Source organism: Sciurus vulgaris (genome assembly GCF_902686455.1).
Source record: "Sciurus vulgaris genome assembly, chromosome: 12".
Lineage (NCBI taxonomy): Eukaryota > Metazoa > Chordata > Mammalia > Rodentia > Sciuridae > Sciurus > Sciurus vulgaris.
In genome coordinates, this window is record NC_136473.1 from 36,684,714 (window position 1) to 36,702,154 (window position 17,441).

Below are 17,441 nucleotides of genomic sequence, written 5' to 3' on the forward strand. Positions count from 1 at the left end.
AGGACAAACAAAATCTGAGACCCATTCTACAAATTACCTGACCAGTACCACCAAAAGTGTCATGGTCATAAAAAACAAGAAAACTGGTTCCGGATAGAGGAGACTGCCTATGCATGACACTGAGTGATTAGTGGCCAATTAAATACTTTAAGCATTTGATTCCCATTTACACAACAATTTTTTGTCTTATTGGGAAATATGTTAATGATATCGTGGGAAATTTGACAAGGTTAAAAGCAATTATATGTCAAAATGTATACTAAAAAAATACAATGTGTTAGCACTGCCCTTTCCCAATTTTAGGTTTCAATAATATATTTTAATGAAAATCTTTCAGAGCCATCATCAGTCATCAGTGTTTTTCTCATCTCTAAAGTGATTTGCGTTTCTTTAGCCAGGTTTTCAGGGCCCAGCATCTTTTTCTCCATAGAGTGGACTGAAATACAGGCCTTTATGAATCTGGACTCTCATGACAAATCCCAGCAGCACATTCATGTTGGGGTCCTCTCTGTCACATCCTGTGTGGAGGAAGGAAGGTTTAACTGATGGTGGAGGATATTGTCGGTTTTTCTATCTATTACCCCAAAAAATTATCTATTCAATAAACACACAAGAGCCAATACTCTTTTTATGAGAGTGAGTGTGATGAGTTCAGGCCATACCAACTCTGGCCTCTTTACAACCATGAGTCACCCAACTCTCTTTTATTTATAGACAGACAGGAAAAAGGGGCAAGGACCAGGAGGAGCTTCTTCTTTGATGAACAGAACAGTTAGGGGAGCCATCCTCTTAGGGGGAAAATTCCAGAAGGAGACAGGGAACCACTCCCACACAGTGCCACAAAGTTCTCAGCAGTTCCTAGAAGCCAGGCCTCTGCGTCATGTGGCTTGACCTAGTCCGATTTTGCTAAATAAGGATGACTTTCCACACATTCACATGGCATTAAGAAGCTTTTTCAAATGTATGATTCCACAAATGGTATGCTGTTACTCCATGTACAAACAGAAACAACATGCATCCCATTTGTTTACAATAAAAATAAATTAAAAAATTAAAGAAGAAGCTTTTTCACACTGAAGGAATGTATTTGTGAATTCCAAAATATTAATATGAAATTTCTCATTTTAAAGTGGTTGTTAAATGCAGGAGCATAACACCATCCTTAAAAGAGGTATAAGATCATATTGCTATTTAATTTAATACTAAATATTGGCACCACACTTTCATAAGGTTACCATGATAGGTGTCTAAAACTCATATTAAGTCAAATTTTATAAGGTCAATGCTTTTTTCCCAAACGGTCCTTTCCCTTTCAAAATTAAGTCATTGAGAGGTGCACCCTCTCATAAAGCTTTTAAAAGCACTTGCATAAGAGAACCCCGCCTCTTTCCAGTGGGATCATAGGGCAGAGAAACAATACTGGAAAGAGCTACACACACATTTCTATAGTAATGATCTCTTGGTTATGGGATTATGGATAGTTTTTATTTTCTGTACTTTGTACATCAGTACTTTCTAAATATCCTATACTGAAGAGAGGTTGTCCCTATAATTAGGAAAAATAAGGTCTAAAGTATATATATATATGTCTTTGCTCTCATAAAAGAAAGAAAGTCAATCCCAGGTCCCAAGACCCTTAGACTCAGTTCAAAATTCTCAACCTCTAACCCCTTTCAGTCAGCTTACTAGGCGCCAGGCATGATTCAGACGCTGAGTGAGATCCAGGACTCCTCTCCCTGCTGCAGAAAGTGGGAAAAAAAGAGAGGCCAACTCTAAGACACGTGAGGGAATTCCCAGTCTGAGAACCTGGTGGAAGTCCTAGGGGTCACCTGTCCCCCACCTTGTAGCCATTGATCCTTTTAACCTTAAAGGTGAGGGTAGATTTTATTTGAAAACTTAATTTCTTTCCAAATGTGAGGAGAGCATGAAGTGCCTGGCGTGAGAGCTGGCTACTAAGTTTAAGGCAGCCCAGGAGAGAGGAGCAATGTCCTTCTGGGAGGGTTCCCCAGCTCTAGCCTATGAAAACGGAAGAGGATGAGTCCTTCTCTGTCCAGTGCTGCCCCTTCCCCCTGTGCAGCTCTTTAACCTTCTGAGATGGCTGGAAGGTGCCCCTTACCAAGTTGAGCAGAAGCAGAGAGGATTTATTCTAAGAGGCAGCCTGGTTCTTCAGAGAGAGAGAGCCACCCTGGACCTGGATAAGAACCTCAGGAACAGGTTGGATGCCTTCCTGAAGCACAACCTCTGCTTCAGGGGGACTTGTAGGGGGAAGGGCAGGATTCCTGACAGAGCTCAGTGGTACTTGCAAGATCAGAGCTTCCACGAGCAGTTGGTCCTGGACACAACTTGAGGGTGCTGATGGTCGTGAAGGTAAACACTAGGGATCCTGGGGTTCAAGTCCCAGCATTTGCTGTGGCAATGTGGAAATTTGGGCATTGGGCACATCATCTTTCTGAGCCTCTATTTCATCCTGTTTAAGCTGGGTTTCATATGTGAAGTAAATGGGAGAAAATATAGAAATGTGCTTAAAAACAATACAGATAACTACTTGACTTATGATGAGGTCAACTCTCATAAATAAAAATACCTTAGGTGGAAATGTGATTAATATGCTTGGTCGCCCTGCATCAAGACCACAGTGCATACCATGTTCCCTTCTTTTACCTCATGACTAGATGGCTCACAGGGAGCCTCAGCTCACTTCCACTTCCCAGAATCATGAGGAAGTGTTGTGCCACATATTGGTAAGCTGGAAAAGGATCAAAAGCAAAATCTGAAGTGTATTTCTACAGAAGATGTATTGCTCTCACACTACCATAAAGTCAAAAAATCCTAAGCAAACAATTGTAAGTTTGGGAAAGAATATAATCTTTCTGTACTACTCATCAACATGGACTGCTTCAAAACACATGGCGATTTTGCCAATACAAACTCCACTAACTCAAAGCCCCATTCTCACTTTTATAGCTACATCTTTCAAGTAACATCTAAGTGTCCATGAAAGAAAACATTCACTTTACCCTTTCTTATCTGCCCAATGACTTCTCTCTCCAAATGTCAAGTCATTCCTAGAATTCTGAAACTTCAACTACTTTAAGCAAATGCAAAACACAGAGAAAAAAATATATGACATTAAGCACCTGATTTGGACAAACATTGGTAAACATGCTATAGTGATGAGGAAACATCTTTATTAAATTCCATTTCTACATGAGGAGGAGGGAGAGACAGTGTATATATTCATATCCTTGAAAGTTTTTCTAAAATGCTTCACGTAAGTAGAACCATGAAGTAGTTTTCCTGTGTAACTGGCTTTTTCCCTAACATGATCCACCAATTTCACTTCTGGGTATATCTCAAATAAGTGGAAATCAGCAGTGAAAGCTATCTGCACTCACATGTTCACTTCAGCACTACACATAAGAGACAAGATGTGGAAACAACTGAACTTACATTTAGGACAGGAATGGAAAGAAAAGAGTGGCATATACAAACAATGGAACAGTATTGCACCCTGAAAAAAAAAATAAGAAAACCTACCCTATGTGACAATGAAACTACATTTGTTCTAAAGTAGCTGCAGACTTTTGGTTGGGCCAAGATGAAGGACTTCAGACATCCTGTCTTTACAGAGATTTCAGCTAAAACTCTAAACAGAGAACAAACCATGTACCATACTTAAAAACATCAAGAAATAAACAATCTGACAATCCAGGGAATGTGGGAGAATAATTTGAACAATAACCCAAGATGGATTTTAATTATGGAAATTTTTTCCTGCCCTATTTCCAGGCTCCCCCATGGGCAGGTACTAGATGCCATAGAAAGGAAAAACCCAAGGAATCACTTCCAAGACTCTGCCCAAACTTGTGGAACAAAGCCTTCCATGCTGAGGAGTGAGAGGTCATAGGTATTTGTTTTGTTTTTCTCTTCTCACAAAATTGTTCTGCTTCCCCCAAAATCAAAGAGGGATCTAAAAATGAGAAATTTCCTCACTTTACAGGAAAAGTTTCCAGTAGAGACAACTGTTTGCTGAAGAATGTGAGAGAAATCTCCATGCAGGTTTTTGATTTCCTTTATCTTCTTTTCAGCCTGAGAATGCAACTGGTCATGGGGAAGTACACATCAGTTCAGGGGCTTAAAAACCGCAGAAGAAACATAAAGAGGGGCCCTGAGTAACCTGAGAAAGGAAGCATAACTCTAGGAGAAGCAAGGTGGTGGGATTACTAATATACATGGGGAATCAACACAATTATCAGAATCACCTTGAGGTGCACATGAACATATCAGACACAAATAAAGAAGAGCAAAATCTGCAAAAACTAATACTGTACACCACCACTCAACCTCCACATCAACATGTGAAAACAAGAAGCTTAATCACAAATTTCCAAAAATTCATTATAAGAAGAGAAAAGTGGTTCCTACATCCATGCTACAAAACATGACTGAAAAACATTCATCAAAAGCATAAAAAGACTATAAAAATGTTCATCAGAGTTGTGACTGGATATACAATACATAGAAGCCACCTTCCTAAATACCTGCTGTTGCTCCTGACTCATATAAGAAGAAACTGAGACATTTAGTCATCAACTATTCACTCATTTCCACAAAGAAAAATAAAATCTTCCTAATGGTAAGCACAACAGAGGGAGAAAATGTGGTGCAAAGAGCAGCTCCCTTTGGTCAACAACTCTAGGTTTCCCCAGTTCATATTGAGGTTAATTTCCATCATGCACACGTGTACCAGTCCTCTTAATTTGCACACACCCAGGGAGAATGCCCCAGAAAGATACTACATCCCAAACACTAATGCAGGTGCTCTTTTGAATTTCAGGTCATGAATTCCTTGTGAGCATCTTTCTTCTTCAATAGACTGATTCACACCACATATAAGCTGTTTCATGTGAATGCTGGTACATATCACTTACTGAGCATTTCCCCATACCCAGGGATACCTACTATAAAAAGGCAAGGTCACTGGGGAATCAATGAAGACTTCCATCCAAACTTCTTGATGAAAACAGAATCGTAATGATGCTTCCATTTACAGCCTGCTACTTTTCCAACCACATTCTATTGACATGATTGAACAGAAAAGAAAAAGTTGCCAAGCATTGATGATGAGGAAAATGGGAAGAGGGACAGTATGGCAGGTGCCTGAATCCTCTTCCAATCTGCATCTGGGCAGAGCTCTGCAGGAAAATAATTCATAGACAAAACCAATCACTTTCTAAAGAATTTATACTTTCCTATTTGAAAGAAATACTGCAAGAAGCACTAGTTAACTGTTAAGACCTGCAGTCCTGCAGTGTGTCCTTACAGTAATATTTATCCCAGTCTTTGTAAGCAAGAAAAGGATTGTGACTGAACTCTAACCATGGAAAACTCTCAGTGATCCATGGTGGCATGGGGTGGGAGGAGATGCAGGGACATCATGGATAAATTAAATTCTGAGGTCATTATTATTTATGAAGAGTGCTGGGTTAATTCAAACTTTAAACCCCAACCTTCAGAAAAAATTTGCATTTATGACCCACTCTGCCTCCAGTTAGACATTCCCTAACAATAATTCTAACCAGCAGATATCTGGCCAAAATGAAAGGTCCAGATATTGTGGTAGCCCTCACCTGTCATGTCAGAGACTGGGAATACTGAAGCAGGATAATCACAAGTTCAAAGCCAGATTCAGCATATTAACCAGGTCCTAAGCAACTTAGACAAACCTTAGTTTAACTATAAAAATATAAAATTCAGAAAATATGGCTCAGTAGATAAGTGCTCCTTGGTTCAATATGTGATAATAAATTAAAAAAAGACATAACCAATTTTGGCCCTCCTGACTGGCCTGTGTTTTGAAATTCTCATGAAGAATCATGGCACTGAGTTTAGCTTCCAGAAAATCAATTGTATTGAACATCCCAGCACCCACTTGCACTCAAAATCCTGCTACACTGGTTTTGATTCTTCTCAATGAAATGCCTAGCTGTGTTAACAATGCTCATGTGAAATGTGAAATGAAGGCAAAGCACTTGACATTCAAAGTGGGAAAACTGACACCTATCAATTTTGGATTGAATGACCTGAAAATTCAGCCTCTGGTAGGAGTTTATACTTTCTTGGTCTCCCCTGTGGGTCTTTCCATGCCTGGAACACCAAGGTTCCTACTTAGTGCCTGCTGTGACATCCTGGCCTCTCTCCAGATATCACCTGATGTCACAGAGAGGCAGACTGACAACACTGTCATGTCACCATGCCCTATCAAGCAGAGGACCTTGGGTTTCAGGCCACTTCAGGAAAAGTTTCAAGACAAGCACCAGCTCAGCTGAAATGGTATGAGGGAAGACAAAGGGACTAAGCCCCAGGGGCTAGTTCTTTGCAAGAAATGGGATTCCAACTCCTTCACCCACTAGAAGTGGAGCATGGTGGGTGTGTTAGGGTGCAGCCCATCTGGCCTATTGGTCATCCTGCTCATTCCTGTGCCAGGAACCACTGACAGCTGCCTGGCAGCACCACTTTTTTGGACCTCTAGAGATGCAGTCCACATGTATTGGTACCAGCCTTGCTGGGCACCACAACAGCAACCTGCTGCAGGCAATAGAGGCCCTAAATGTCCAGTGGACCCAGGAGTTCAAGAGGGTGGTGGGAGGAAGTGAACTTTAATCAGTTTAGCACCTGCACCAGAGGCATTGCCCTCCCACCCTGCTCCTCCAGGGCCTGATTCACCTGAGATTTTACCCAGTCAGGGAGCTGGTCTAGACCCCACCAACCACAAAGAGTGATGGTTGTTGACCTCTGGGGACTTTGAGCATCCAATGCAGCTGGGTGTGTTATGTGAAATTTGAACTTGAAAATATCACACAAACTCTGTGGAGTGCCCCTCTATTCCTAGAAAGACAATACACCTAACAGCTGGAACCAGTGAAGAATGAAAGTTAAGGGGATGTGGGTGGTAGCTGTTCTTTCTCATGAGGGTGGAGGGAGTCACTCAGTGAGCATGTGTGAGGGAGGTAAAGAAAAAGCCAGCAAACCGGAACCAAAGGCTGTGCTCCCAATGCACCAGTCATGATCCACCCATACTGCAGCTACCCAGCACCTTGTGCAGGCCCAGATATTCTTTTTGCATGAGTGTCCCTTAAACTGACTTTTAGAAGCAGAAATATCTGGCCAATCTGGCTTAACATAGTGGTTCCTCCTCTTAGCCTGACTGTAGCCCCTCAAACACAAGGCCCTCCATTACAATGTCAAGGGTCCTTCTAGAACCCTGGAGGAAAGAAATTTCATGCACGTATCATCACCCCTGGCACAAAGATACCCCCAAAATGTTTGTGTGGTCAATGAAACAAGTGTCTGATAGTAAAGAGAGAAGCACACAATGCTTATAGGCAACTTTACACAATGCAACACATTCAAGGAGAGGAAATATACCAAATTTTTAAAGCTGAATATCAAATAAAGGAAGAGCTAAGGACTCTTCTGGGGAGCACTAAATACAGAAAGGAGTTGGAAATGATAGGCTTACTTCTTTTAACTGACACTGAAAAAAATGGTTGATGATCTCTTGAAAATACTATCCCATATACCAGTAGACTCATCAGCCTCAAAACACCATAGGCAAGAACTAAAGTGATTTAGTTTAGTTAAGCGTAGATAAGAACTGAAAGCAATTCAACTCCTAAAGAAACTAAATGCCCTTAAAGCTTCTGGTCTATTGCAAGATGCTTGCAATGGACATCAGATTACATATGTGCTGATTTGGTGTTTATGGCACAAGACCTAAAACTGAAGACTTTTCTTACACAAGAGCACCTTTACCAAACGTGAACTAACACTGATCCTGAAGGGTAGCATTGAATGCTGTCTCTCAAAATAAATAGGGCTCTTTACCAACAAATAATAAAACAAGATAAAGCTCTACTATAATACAAAAATGTAGACTATACCCTGGACAAACATTAATTTAAAAATCCAAAATTTTATTGAACCCTAAACATGTTATACTAGTAATTGAGCCCCCAAAATCATATCCTAAAGCATTTCAAAAATATATCATTTTTCTTCTTAGAATTGCTTATACCCATCAGAAAGATGCTGCATCCCTAGTGACTTTGATTCAGTTTGTGTAAATGTGAAGTTTTCCAAACTTATATTCATGTTTGATGCCTTAAGCAAAGAAGCCCAACCACAAGTTTATAACGAATGATTTATAAGAAGAGAAAACATCCTCCTATATCCAACTCTAATTAGCATGGCTGAAAGACATCCATCCAAAGCACAAAACCAAGAAAATGTTTCATAAGAGTTATGTCTGGACATTCAATGATACACAGAAACTGGTTTCTTAAATACCTGATATTGCTCCTGGGTTACCTAAGAAGAAACTAAGGTATTTATTCTACATATATTCACTCTTTTCTACAAAGAAAAATAACTTCCTAATGCTATCCACAACAGAAGGAGAAAATGCAATGCCAAGGAGCAGCTCTCTTTTGCATTACCTCTGGGTTTCCCCGCTCATATTGAGGTTGGCTTCCATCCTGACCATGTGTACCAGGCCACTTAATTTACAGTGAGGGAGCCTGCTTCAGAAGGCTACTACATCCCACGAACTAGTGCAGGTGTTCCTTTGTATTTCATGCCATGAACTCATTGTGAACATCCTTTCTTCTCTGAGTAAAGACTGATTAACACCCCACATCAGCTGTTTCATATCAATTACTAATAGTTGCTCCATTCACAAGGGTGCCTACTATGAAAAAGGTAAGATCATGGGGGAATCACTGAGGGCTCCTATTCCAGCATCCTGTGGAAAACACTAATTGTCATGATACTTTCATGGTAAGTCTGCTACTTTTCTGGCCACATTACACTGATGTGATTTAATATAGGAGAAAAAATTGAAAAGAATTAATGATCTGGAAATCATGAAGAGGTCAGTATGGCATGTGTCTGTATCCTCTTCCACTCTGACATATGTGTAGAGCGTTGCAGGAAAACCATCCCTAGGCAAAACCAATCACTTTTTAAGAATTTAAACTTTTATATTTGAAAGCAATAATGCCAGAAGGTTTGGTTACTGTCAAGACCCTGGGGTGTGTTTTTATAAATAGATTTATCCCAGTCTTGGTAAGCAAGAAATGGGTGGTGGCTGAATGCTGAGCATAGAAAACCCTCAGTGATCCGTGGTGGTATGAGGCAGGAGGAGAGGCAGGGGCATCTTCCATCAATTAAATACAGAATATCTATGTCTCTGTTTACTGAGTTATGTGAGTTATATGACTCAAGAGTCTATAGAAATTGGTGTGAGAGATGCAGAAGACAGTGGGTGTGGGACAGCACTGGCAGCTTGTAAGTCACTATGCTATTCAAAACCCAGGGCAACATGAACCATCCTCACCCAAGATTTGCTTGCCTAATGGAATCAGTGTGATACTTCCATTACTTCATGTAAAAGTTTCTGTGTTAACTGTTCTCAGTTGCTACTGTTTAAATATGGACTGCCTGCATTCTCAAAGAGCATAATTGAAACTGCTTCTCTCTCTCTCATTTAAAAAATAAAAATGGCTTATCATCCAGCAGAGAAAACTAAATTCTGATGTCTAATTATACAGTTCAGTACATAAAGAATCATAAGATATTAAACTGATTTACTATTTTTTTCTAATGAGATATTTATTATATTGATATTACATTCCTCCTTAAAAACTAGTCACAACATTTATCTTTGGATTATGTTTCTCTCTGCTTTCTGATGTTTACCTTAAGGGGCACTGAAAGAAAACATATATTGGTAGATCTAAATTAGAAATCACTTCTCTCCGGAATGGAATCACTTTGGATTGTGTAGAGGGAAATGGGGCAGGAGGCGGGTGGGAAGAAAAGATAGTGGACTGAGACAGACATCATTATCCTATGTACATATATGATTACACCAATGACGTGAATCTACATTGTGTACAACCACAGAAATGAAAAGTTGTACCCCATTTGTGTAAAATGAATCAAAATGCAGTCTGTAAAAATAAAAAAAATAAATATTAAAAATTTAAAAATAAAAACATCTATCCACTAGAAAAAAAAAATCACTTCTCTTCCTGAAGAGCTAATTAAAATGTTATTTGTGCCTGGTGAACACCTTTATAAAAATCCAGAGACCTAGACCCAGATGACCCAAACTATGTTTCTGCAAGGACTTCAATTTCCTTTTGAGGATTATGGTTCCAGGGAAGATTGCTGCTAAATATCTGTGAGAAAAAAAGACCTTCCAAAATTAATGCTGCGGTTCACTCTGTATTGATTTTCAGAGCATTTCACCTCTAAGAAAGGAGGGTGGCTGGGTTTCTCACATCCTTTTATACATAGTATGACTTCTTTTAAGAGCTAATGATCCTACTAAGTTCAAGTTACCCTTCAATTTTTAGCTTAGGTAACTTCTTGGAAGCATTCTTTGGCCACTCTACATTAGGAAATATTCTCTGTGCATTAATAATACCTGGCTCATATTTTCCACCGCATTCTACCTCAGTGTATTTTAACAGCTCTTTCTCATACTCCTCCTGCCATTATCAGGCTTAAGATCTAGGCCTTGCCCACATATATCCCTATCCTCTATCAAAGTACCTGACCTTTGGGAGGTACACAATGATTACTGAGGTAACCAAATGGAGGAACGAATAAAAATGTACTAAAGTCTTATATAGTCCTAAGCAAATGTAAATACATGATAATGTAGTACTTCCCTCTGTCCTAAAATACAGGTCACACACCTATTTGATTACTTTGTGACATCCATTCATTCTTTGTTTACCAGTTATTTTCTGAGCATAAGTTCTATGGTATGTATTTGTTTGCAACTTTGAATAAGTGAAACAAACTCTACCTAAATGGAGCTCACATTCCAAGGTCTGAAGGCGAGTGGAACAACCAACCACATAGTAATAAAATCAATTTTAAAATATATGATTAGCAAGCTGCCAAACATTCTAGAAAAATTAATGGGGAAGGGGAAAAGGAAATTTGTGTGTGGTTTGCAATTTAAAAAATATTACAATAATATAAATTATTCCAATTTTGTGATTTATTTATTTTTACAATAACAGAGAAATGTTACTGTCGGGAATTGAAAGAGAAAAAGATTAAATGGGGAGTTGAAGTCAATATCCTTACAATCACTTGGGAGGAAAAGAAGAAGGTGGGATTTTCAAATAATACAGCCTTAAGACTGCATTCCTAGAATGAACAGATCTGAGAAGTTGCCTGCGAAATTAACACTTTCTGATAAATTTTGAGCTCTGGTATGGAGTTTATATGGTTGGAAGTAAGGCAAAACTTTTTGCCTGCTGGAAAAGTGTTGAGATAACAATAAACACTCTGTACCCTCTTTACTGCAAAGATATGTTAGTGATGCTTACTGAAATATTTTTTTGGCTGTGTAAAACTTCTAATTATTTTGTGACCAAAATGGGTAAGTGAAAGTTAATAATGTGTGTATAAAATAGTTTAATATACATATTATACTATACATACATACATACATATGTATATTTGCCATATATATGAGTGTGTGTGTGTGTGTGTGTGTGTGTGTGTGTGTGTGTGCTTATCAGTTTTGACCTGTCTCAGAATTTCCTATCATCTTCCAGAGATGAGAAGAACTTCTTGAGAAGACTGATATACTGCTGGATCAATGAGCTGTGCAGTAAGTCACAGACCTTACAAGGACTTCAAATAGATGTTTGCACACTTGCAGCAATCATGGGGCAGAGAAAGGAAGCAACATTCCTCAGCTACCCTCAGCATTAACATTTATGAGAGGTTTATTTTAGAAATTCAAGATCTCAGACCACACTTCAGAACTACTAAACAATACTCTCAGATAATTTATTTAGGTTTGGGAATTGCTGATCTACTATAGTATCCTCAACTTTGCATAACAATTACTGGAGAAATCTTTACATCCCAGATGACTAATCCACATTTCTACACATTCTGTTTTCATTGGAATTACCTGAAAAGTTCTTAAAACTATGTTTCCTGAGTCATTTTCTAAACCTACTAAATCAGTGCTCCATTAATGAGACTCTGCTAGTATAAATTGCATAGCAATTAATTCCTGTATGCACTAATCTATAAGAATACACAGCTGGGAGTATAAAAACAATTGGTTCTATTACAGAACCCATTATGCTAATTACATGAATCAGTATACAAAGTATGAAATGGAAGATTTCTGCATAGATAGAATCTGATAAATGGTAGCTTTGTCAAAATTTATAATTAAGGATTTAAATTCCATATTAAAATATGATGAGTTAGTGATTAAGAGGAAATAATAACCATGAATATATAAATAAATGGACATTTAGTCATTTTCAACATATTTAATTTTTCTGCCAAATATTCACAGCAAATATAATAAAATGATGCAAGATGAATATTTTATCATGAAAAAAGAGCAAACTTTTTCTTTAAAATACAAAATAAAAAAGTTTTTTAACTTTACAGACTGTATAATCTACTTGTGCTCAGCTGTTCAGTTCTGGTCTTGCAGTACACATGTGGCCATTGACAATACACATGTGAATAGCCATGTTTGTATTCCAGTGAAACTCCAATGGTCATGGGACATTCTTCTTACACCTTTTTAATCTAGTTAGGTGTTGACCAACAGTAGTTAAATGGGACTAGGCTTTTAATCTTTTTCTCTTCCTGCCAACATCCTTAAGACAGAATCAAAGTAAATGATTCAATTATTCCTTTAGCCTTCTGTCAAAAATAGGAAGTTTTTTATAAACCTACTCCTGACTTACACCCACTCATTAGTGTAAATCCACCAGGAAGAAAAAAAGGCATATTCCTTAACTTCAAAGTTACAGATATAAATACAATATTAGGAAGCTAATCCAAGACTTTCTAGCAAGATCCAATTGTTCATTATTACTTGAGAGAAAATGACCTTAGTTTTGTCCATATGACAAATAAGGGAGTAATAACAAGGTTTCCTGTTTATAAAAATAACTTATTTTCTGAGCATTTGAGAAACCATGTTAGATTAATTATCTCCTTTATTTTCCACAACCATTCTGTGGGAGAGGAAATATGGCCTGCTCTCTGTTGAAGAAGATAAAGAGCATAAAGACATCTTAATGCATATATCCAAGGTCACAGAACAAGCAAGTACCCCCAGCTGGATTTGAACCCAGATAGCAGAATTCAAAACACGTACTTCCAGTTACTACACATTACTGCTTCATCCATTGTCTACCAGAAATACGAATATGTAAGATGTTTAGTCATTTATAATCTTTTTGTTTTTAGACAAAACAAATGTGTTCAATTTGAAGTGGTTAAGGGAAATGAAACCACAGGGGGGAAAGGTAAAAAATGGTAAAACAAAACAAAACAAAACAATAAAACTAACCCCTGCACTGCAGTGCATGCACAGTGCATCTGAAATTTCACCCACAACCACACAGTCTCATTGCCACAATTCTTACACTTAACCATTATGATTGGTCAGAAAAATATGTCTTTTTTTAATTGACTTAAAGCAATTTTCATTGTTCCTATTCATCTCATGACTGAAGTTTATTTGTAGAGCAGAGACTACCATCTCCACAAGACTTACATTTTGCTTCTGTCCATCAACTTCTGGAGATTCATATGGCATTTTGTATAAAATGTCACCAAGTCAGATATTTGTTACCTCTTACAGAGTCTCTTTATTCAGCACGATTTTCCTGTGGAGCCAAATGGTGGTTTCTGGCCATTCTTGAGAGGCTTTCTTACACCTGGTCCCATGCATCTCTGTCAAATACATGGGACTAACACATGGTCATATAGTCTTAATGGGCACACCTGTGCATTGTGACACTCACAAATGCAAGCTCTTTTGCAATATAGCTCTTTACGGATCATATTTATTCCTTTGGAATGTTAATAAAATAGTGATATGTATTTTCTACAATTTATTAAAAATAATTTATTAAAGTCAACAGTTGATTAAAAATAAAACTCCAGAAAATCAAAAGTACACTGGTTTTTGGTTGGAGATTTTATCTATGTATTTCCACATCATCCTTCTAATAACTATGTACTTTTATTCTTGGTATCTGGTACTGTGCTTTTTTAAAAATTTTTAAATATATTTGAGGACATGCTGAAGCATAGTAAATGATCATAATTTTTACTATGGAATCTAACTCACCTCTATTACCACCCACCTTAGCATGTTCTTGCCTGTGATAGCTAATCATACTAAAATATTCAGGGCAAATCTAATTTTTTAACATTTCTAACTCCTTGTCACACAATTGGGTCAAATTTTAGTTTGAAAATACATTTACTATCACAGATCAACAGAAATAGCTGTAGCAGAAGTTTTATGTAAAGTCAATAGAGCAACAGACACCTGCAAATCTAAGTCTGTTTGCTATTTAAGTTCATTTTTGACACTCAATTCCAACCGTTAATTTCTCAGTCCTTTTGAATATGCATGTCTTTTGCCACTAATGTGAATTCCCTTTTATTTCCTTTTCTTCTTATTTTGATACAAGTGACATTGGATTTACTTCTTTATATTTTACTTTATACTGACAGTATGCCAATCTCTTTGGGAAGATGTGCATATTACAGATGCTAAATTTAAATTACATTAGTGATTATGTTTATGTTCACAGTGGTTGTTCTGTCACTAGTAATCAGAGCAAGGAGAAACAAAAACTTCTGCAAGACCGCTTTTGGAAGTTAGAAGAACCAAGTATATCCTTCTTTTTTTTTATTTTTTTTTCTTCTTTTTTAGGTGATACTGGGGATTCAACCAAGAGGCACTTAAGCACTGAGCCATATCCCGTGCACGTTTTTATATGTTATGTAGAAATAGGGTCTCTCTGAGTTGCTTTGTGCCTTGCTAAATTGCTGGGACTAGATTTTTTCTCACAATCTTCCTGCCTCAGTTTTCTGAGCCACTGGGGTTACAGACTTTTGCCACTGCACGCAGCTAAAAAGCACATTCCTATTTCAAACATCTGTGGCTATGGAACTGATGAAAATACTTACTTTAGTAAGGCAAGCATTACACTAGTCTAGTGGTAATAGAATCACTCTGTATCATTGTAAATAGAGCCTGAAAATATTCATGTGTATCATATCAAATATTGGAAGCATTCACTATATAGGAGGTGATAAAGAAGTATGGAATAAGGATCCTGAACTCTGAGCACCCAGATCTGAGTTTGAAACTGCTATATGAATTCAAAACCCACTCTGGTGCACACTTGGCCCACTTCTATGTCCTCTTGGCTTCCATCTCCTTCTCTGGAAAATGAGTTTGTCCTATAAAATGTTTTCTGATCTTATAACAGAAATAAATTACCATAAAATGAGTAAAAATGGGAAAAAGATATGATGGTAGCTAAGGATAATATAGTAAGTAGGAAAAAATAGAAAGGGGCAAGAACTACCTAATTTACATAACTACTAATTTTCAATTGCACCCAATACTTTCTCCATTTCTCATAAGTCTGCATGATGCAAATTAAGACAAAACATACAGCAATGACAAAATGTCTTTAGAAACTTTAGAAGATGCTTTTGAATGACAACTATAATTACCTTTACAGTTAAACATGAATATTTCATTATGCACACTTCAGTGACCATACACTATTTACACACTTCAGTGGTGAGAACATCCAATAAACATTCAATGGGACTGACAGCCTTCAGTTTTGAACTTGGCACATGGTATAATGTAACAAAGTAAGACATTTTCAACAATGTACAAGTTTTTTAGTATCATAGTTCCCCTGCTTGACTAATATTCTTTCTTTCTGTTTATGTTTGCTTACAAGAAAAACAATGAAACCAAGGACCCAGTGATAGTCATTGTGGTGAACACAATCTTCTCACAGTTATCCTTGAATTGATCAAGAAACCATCTACCCCGCCAAATAAGATAGAAGTCTTAGTGCACCAGGAGTACATAGCTATCCTCAGTCTTTAGCTGAAAACATGCAGACAACTAGCAAGTTCATGTATATGAACTATAATATATATCAGTGGAATATTAAAGGTTCAGTTTTCTTAACAATTTCATCAAAGGTCAGAACTCATCCATATCCTACAAATATTTTTTTTTCCCTGTATGAGAAGCAATAATATAAATATCAGTCTGAAATGCTGTCCAGGAAATTTCAGAAGGATAGCCAATTACTGTAAACAGTGTTTTGACATCCTTATAAAACATCCCATATCAAGATACCTAGAAATACTTGAGGTACTCAAGATACTCAGGAAATATGAGTGCTCATTCCAGAAAACACATTTAATATATGTTTAAAGTCCTTACACAAAAGCAGTTAGATATTTACATTGTGCATTACCATTACAGATTTACTAATTGGAATTCATTTTGTATATATGTTAAAACTGCATGTGGTTAGTTATAAAATATTTTTTCATGATCTGAAAATGGTTTCCTATTAAAAGTCCTAAAGAATTGCAAGGAATGTGGTTGCTATTTTTCATATACTTAGAGTGCTAACAAATAGATCACATATAACTATAGTAATAGAATTGGTTTGTTACTTTTAATTATATGACTTAGCTATAAAATTGAATACAATAATCATACATTTACATGTGCAAATTAAAATAGAAAATGAAAAGTTTAGATAATTAAAGCTAAGTTTGGGAAAAATTTCTTCCATTAACTCTGTAAATTTTATTAACCAGCTTATGAGAATAATTGGAAAAAAAAGAAACAATGCAAACCAGTTCATCTACATTACCTGAAAATTGCCCTAAACTATAAAAAAATGAAAGGCTAACCTCAAATCACTATTATTTGATAACAAAAAGCCCACTCAGACATGAGATATCTAAAAGTCAGTATTTCAGCAAATGCATAACATTAATCTCTAAAAAAATTTTCTTATCAAAAATAAGCATTTTAGAAGGCAGTTAATTATCTTTACTTAATTTTCATTGTTATCTCATACAAGAATTCTATGTCTCATGTATACGAACTACAACATATATCAGTGGAATATTAAAGCTTCTAGGTTCAGTTTTCTTAACAGTTTCATCAAAAACTATAACACTTAAATTTTCATTCCTAAATGAAAACAGTTAAAATGTTAGGGATTTATCCCTAAATTCTCAAGCCAAAAGGGAGCTCAGGGACAATGCTAACATAGAAATCTTCACGAAATTTCAACTCCAATTTACAAATTCTCTTTCCAATTTAACTTATAAGCTTTCACCTCAGATTTTATCATAGGACACACAGACTGCTTTAAACAAAATCCAAGTTTTCACAGTCCTCTAAACAGATTATTAAAAAGGCAGTATAAGATATTAACTCCCTTTTCACATTTTCTTATATTTTATTTTGATGGCAGGAAGGATGGTTATATTTCAAAAGCTTGGTTCTGGAATAT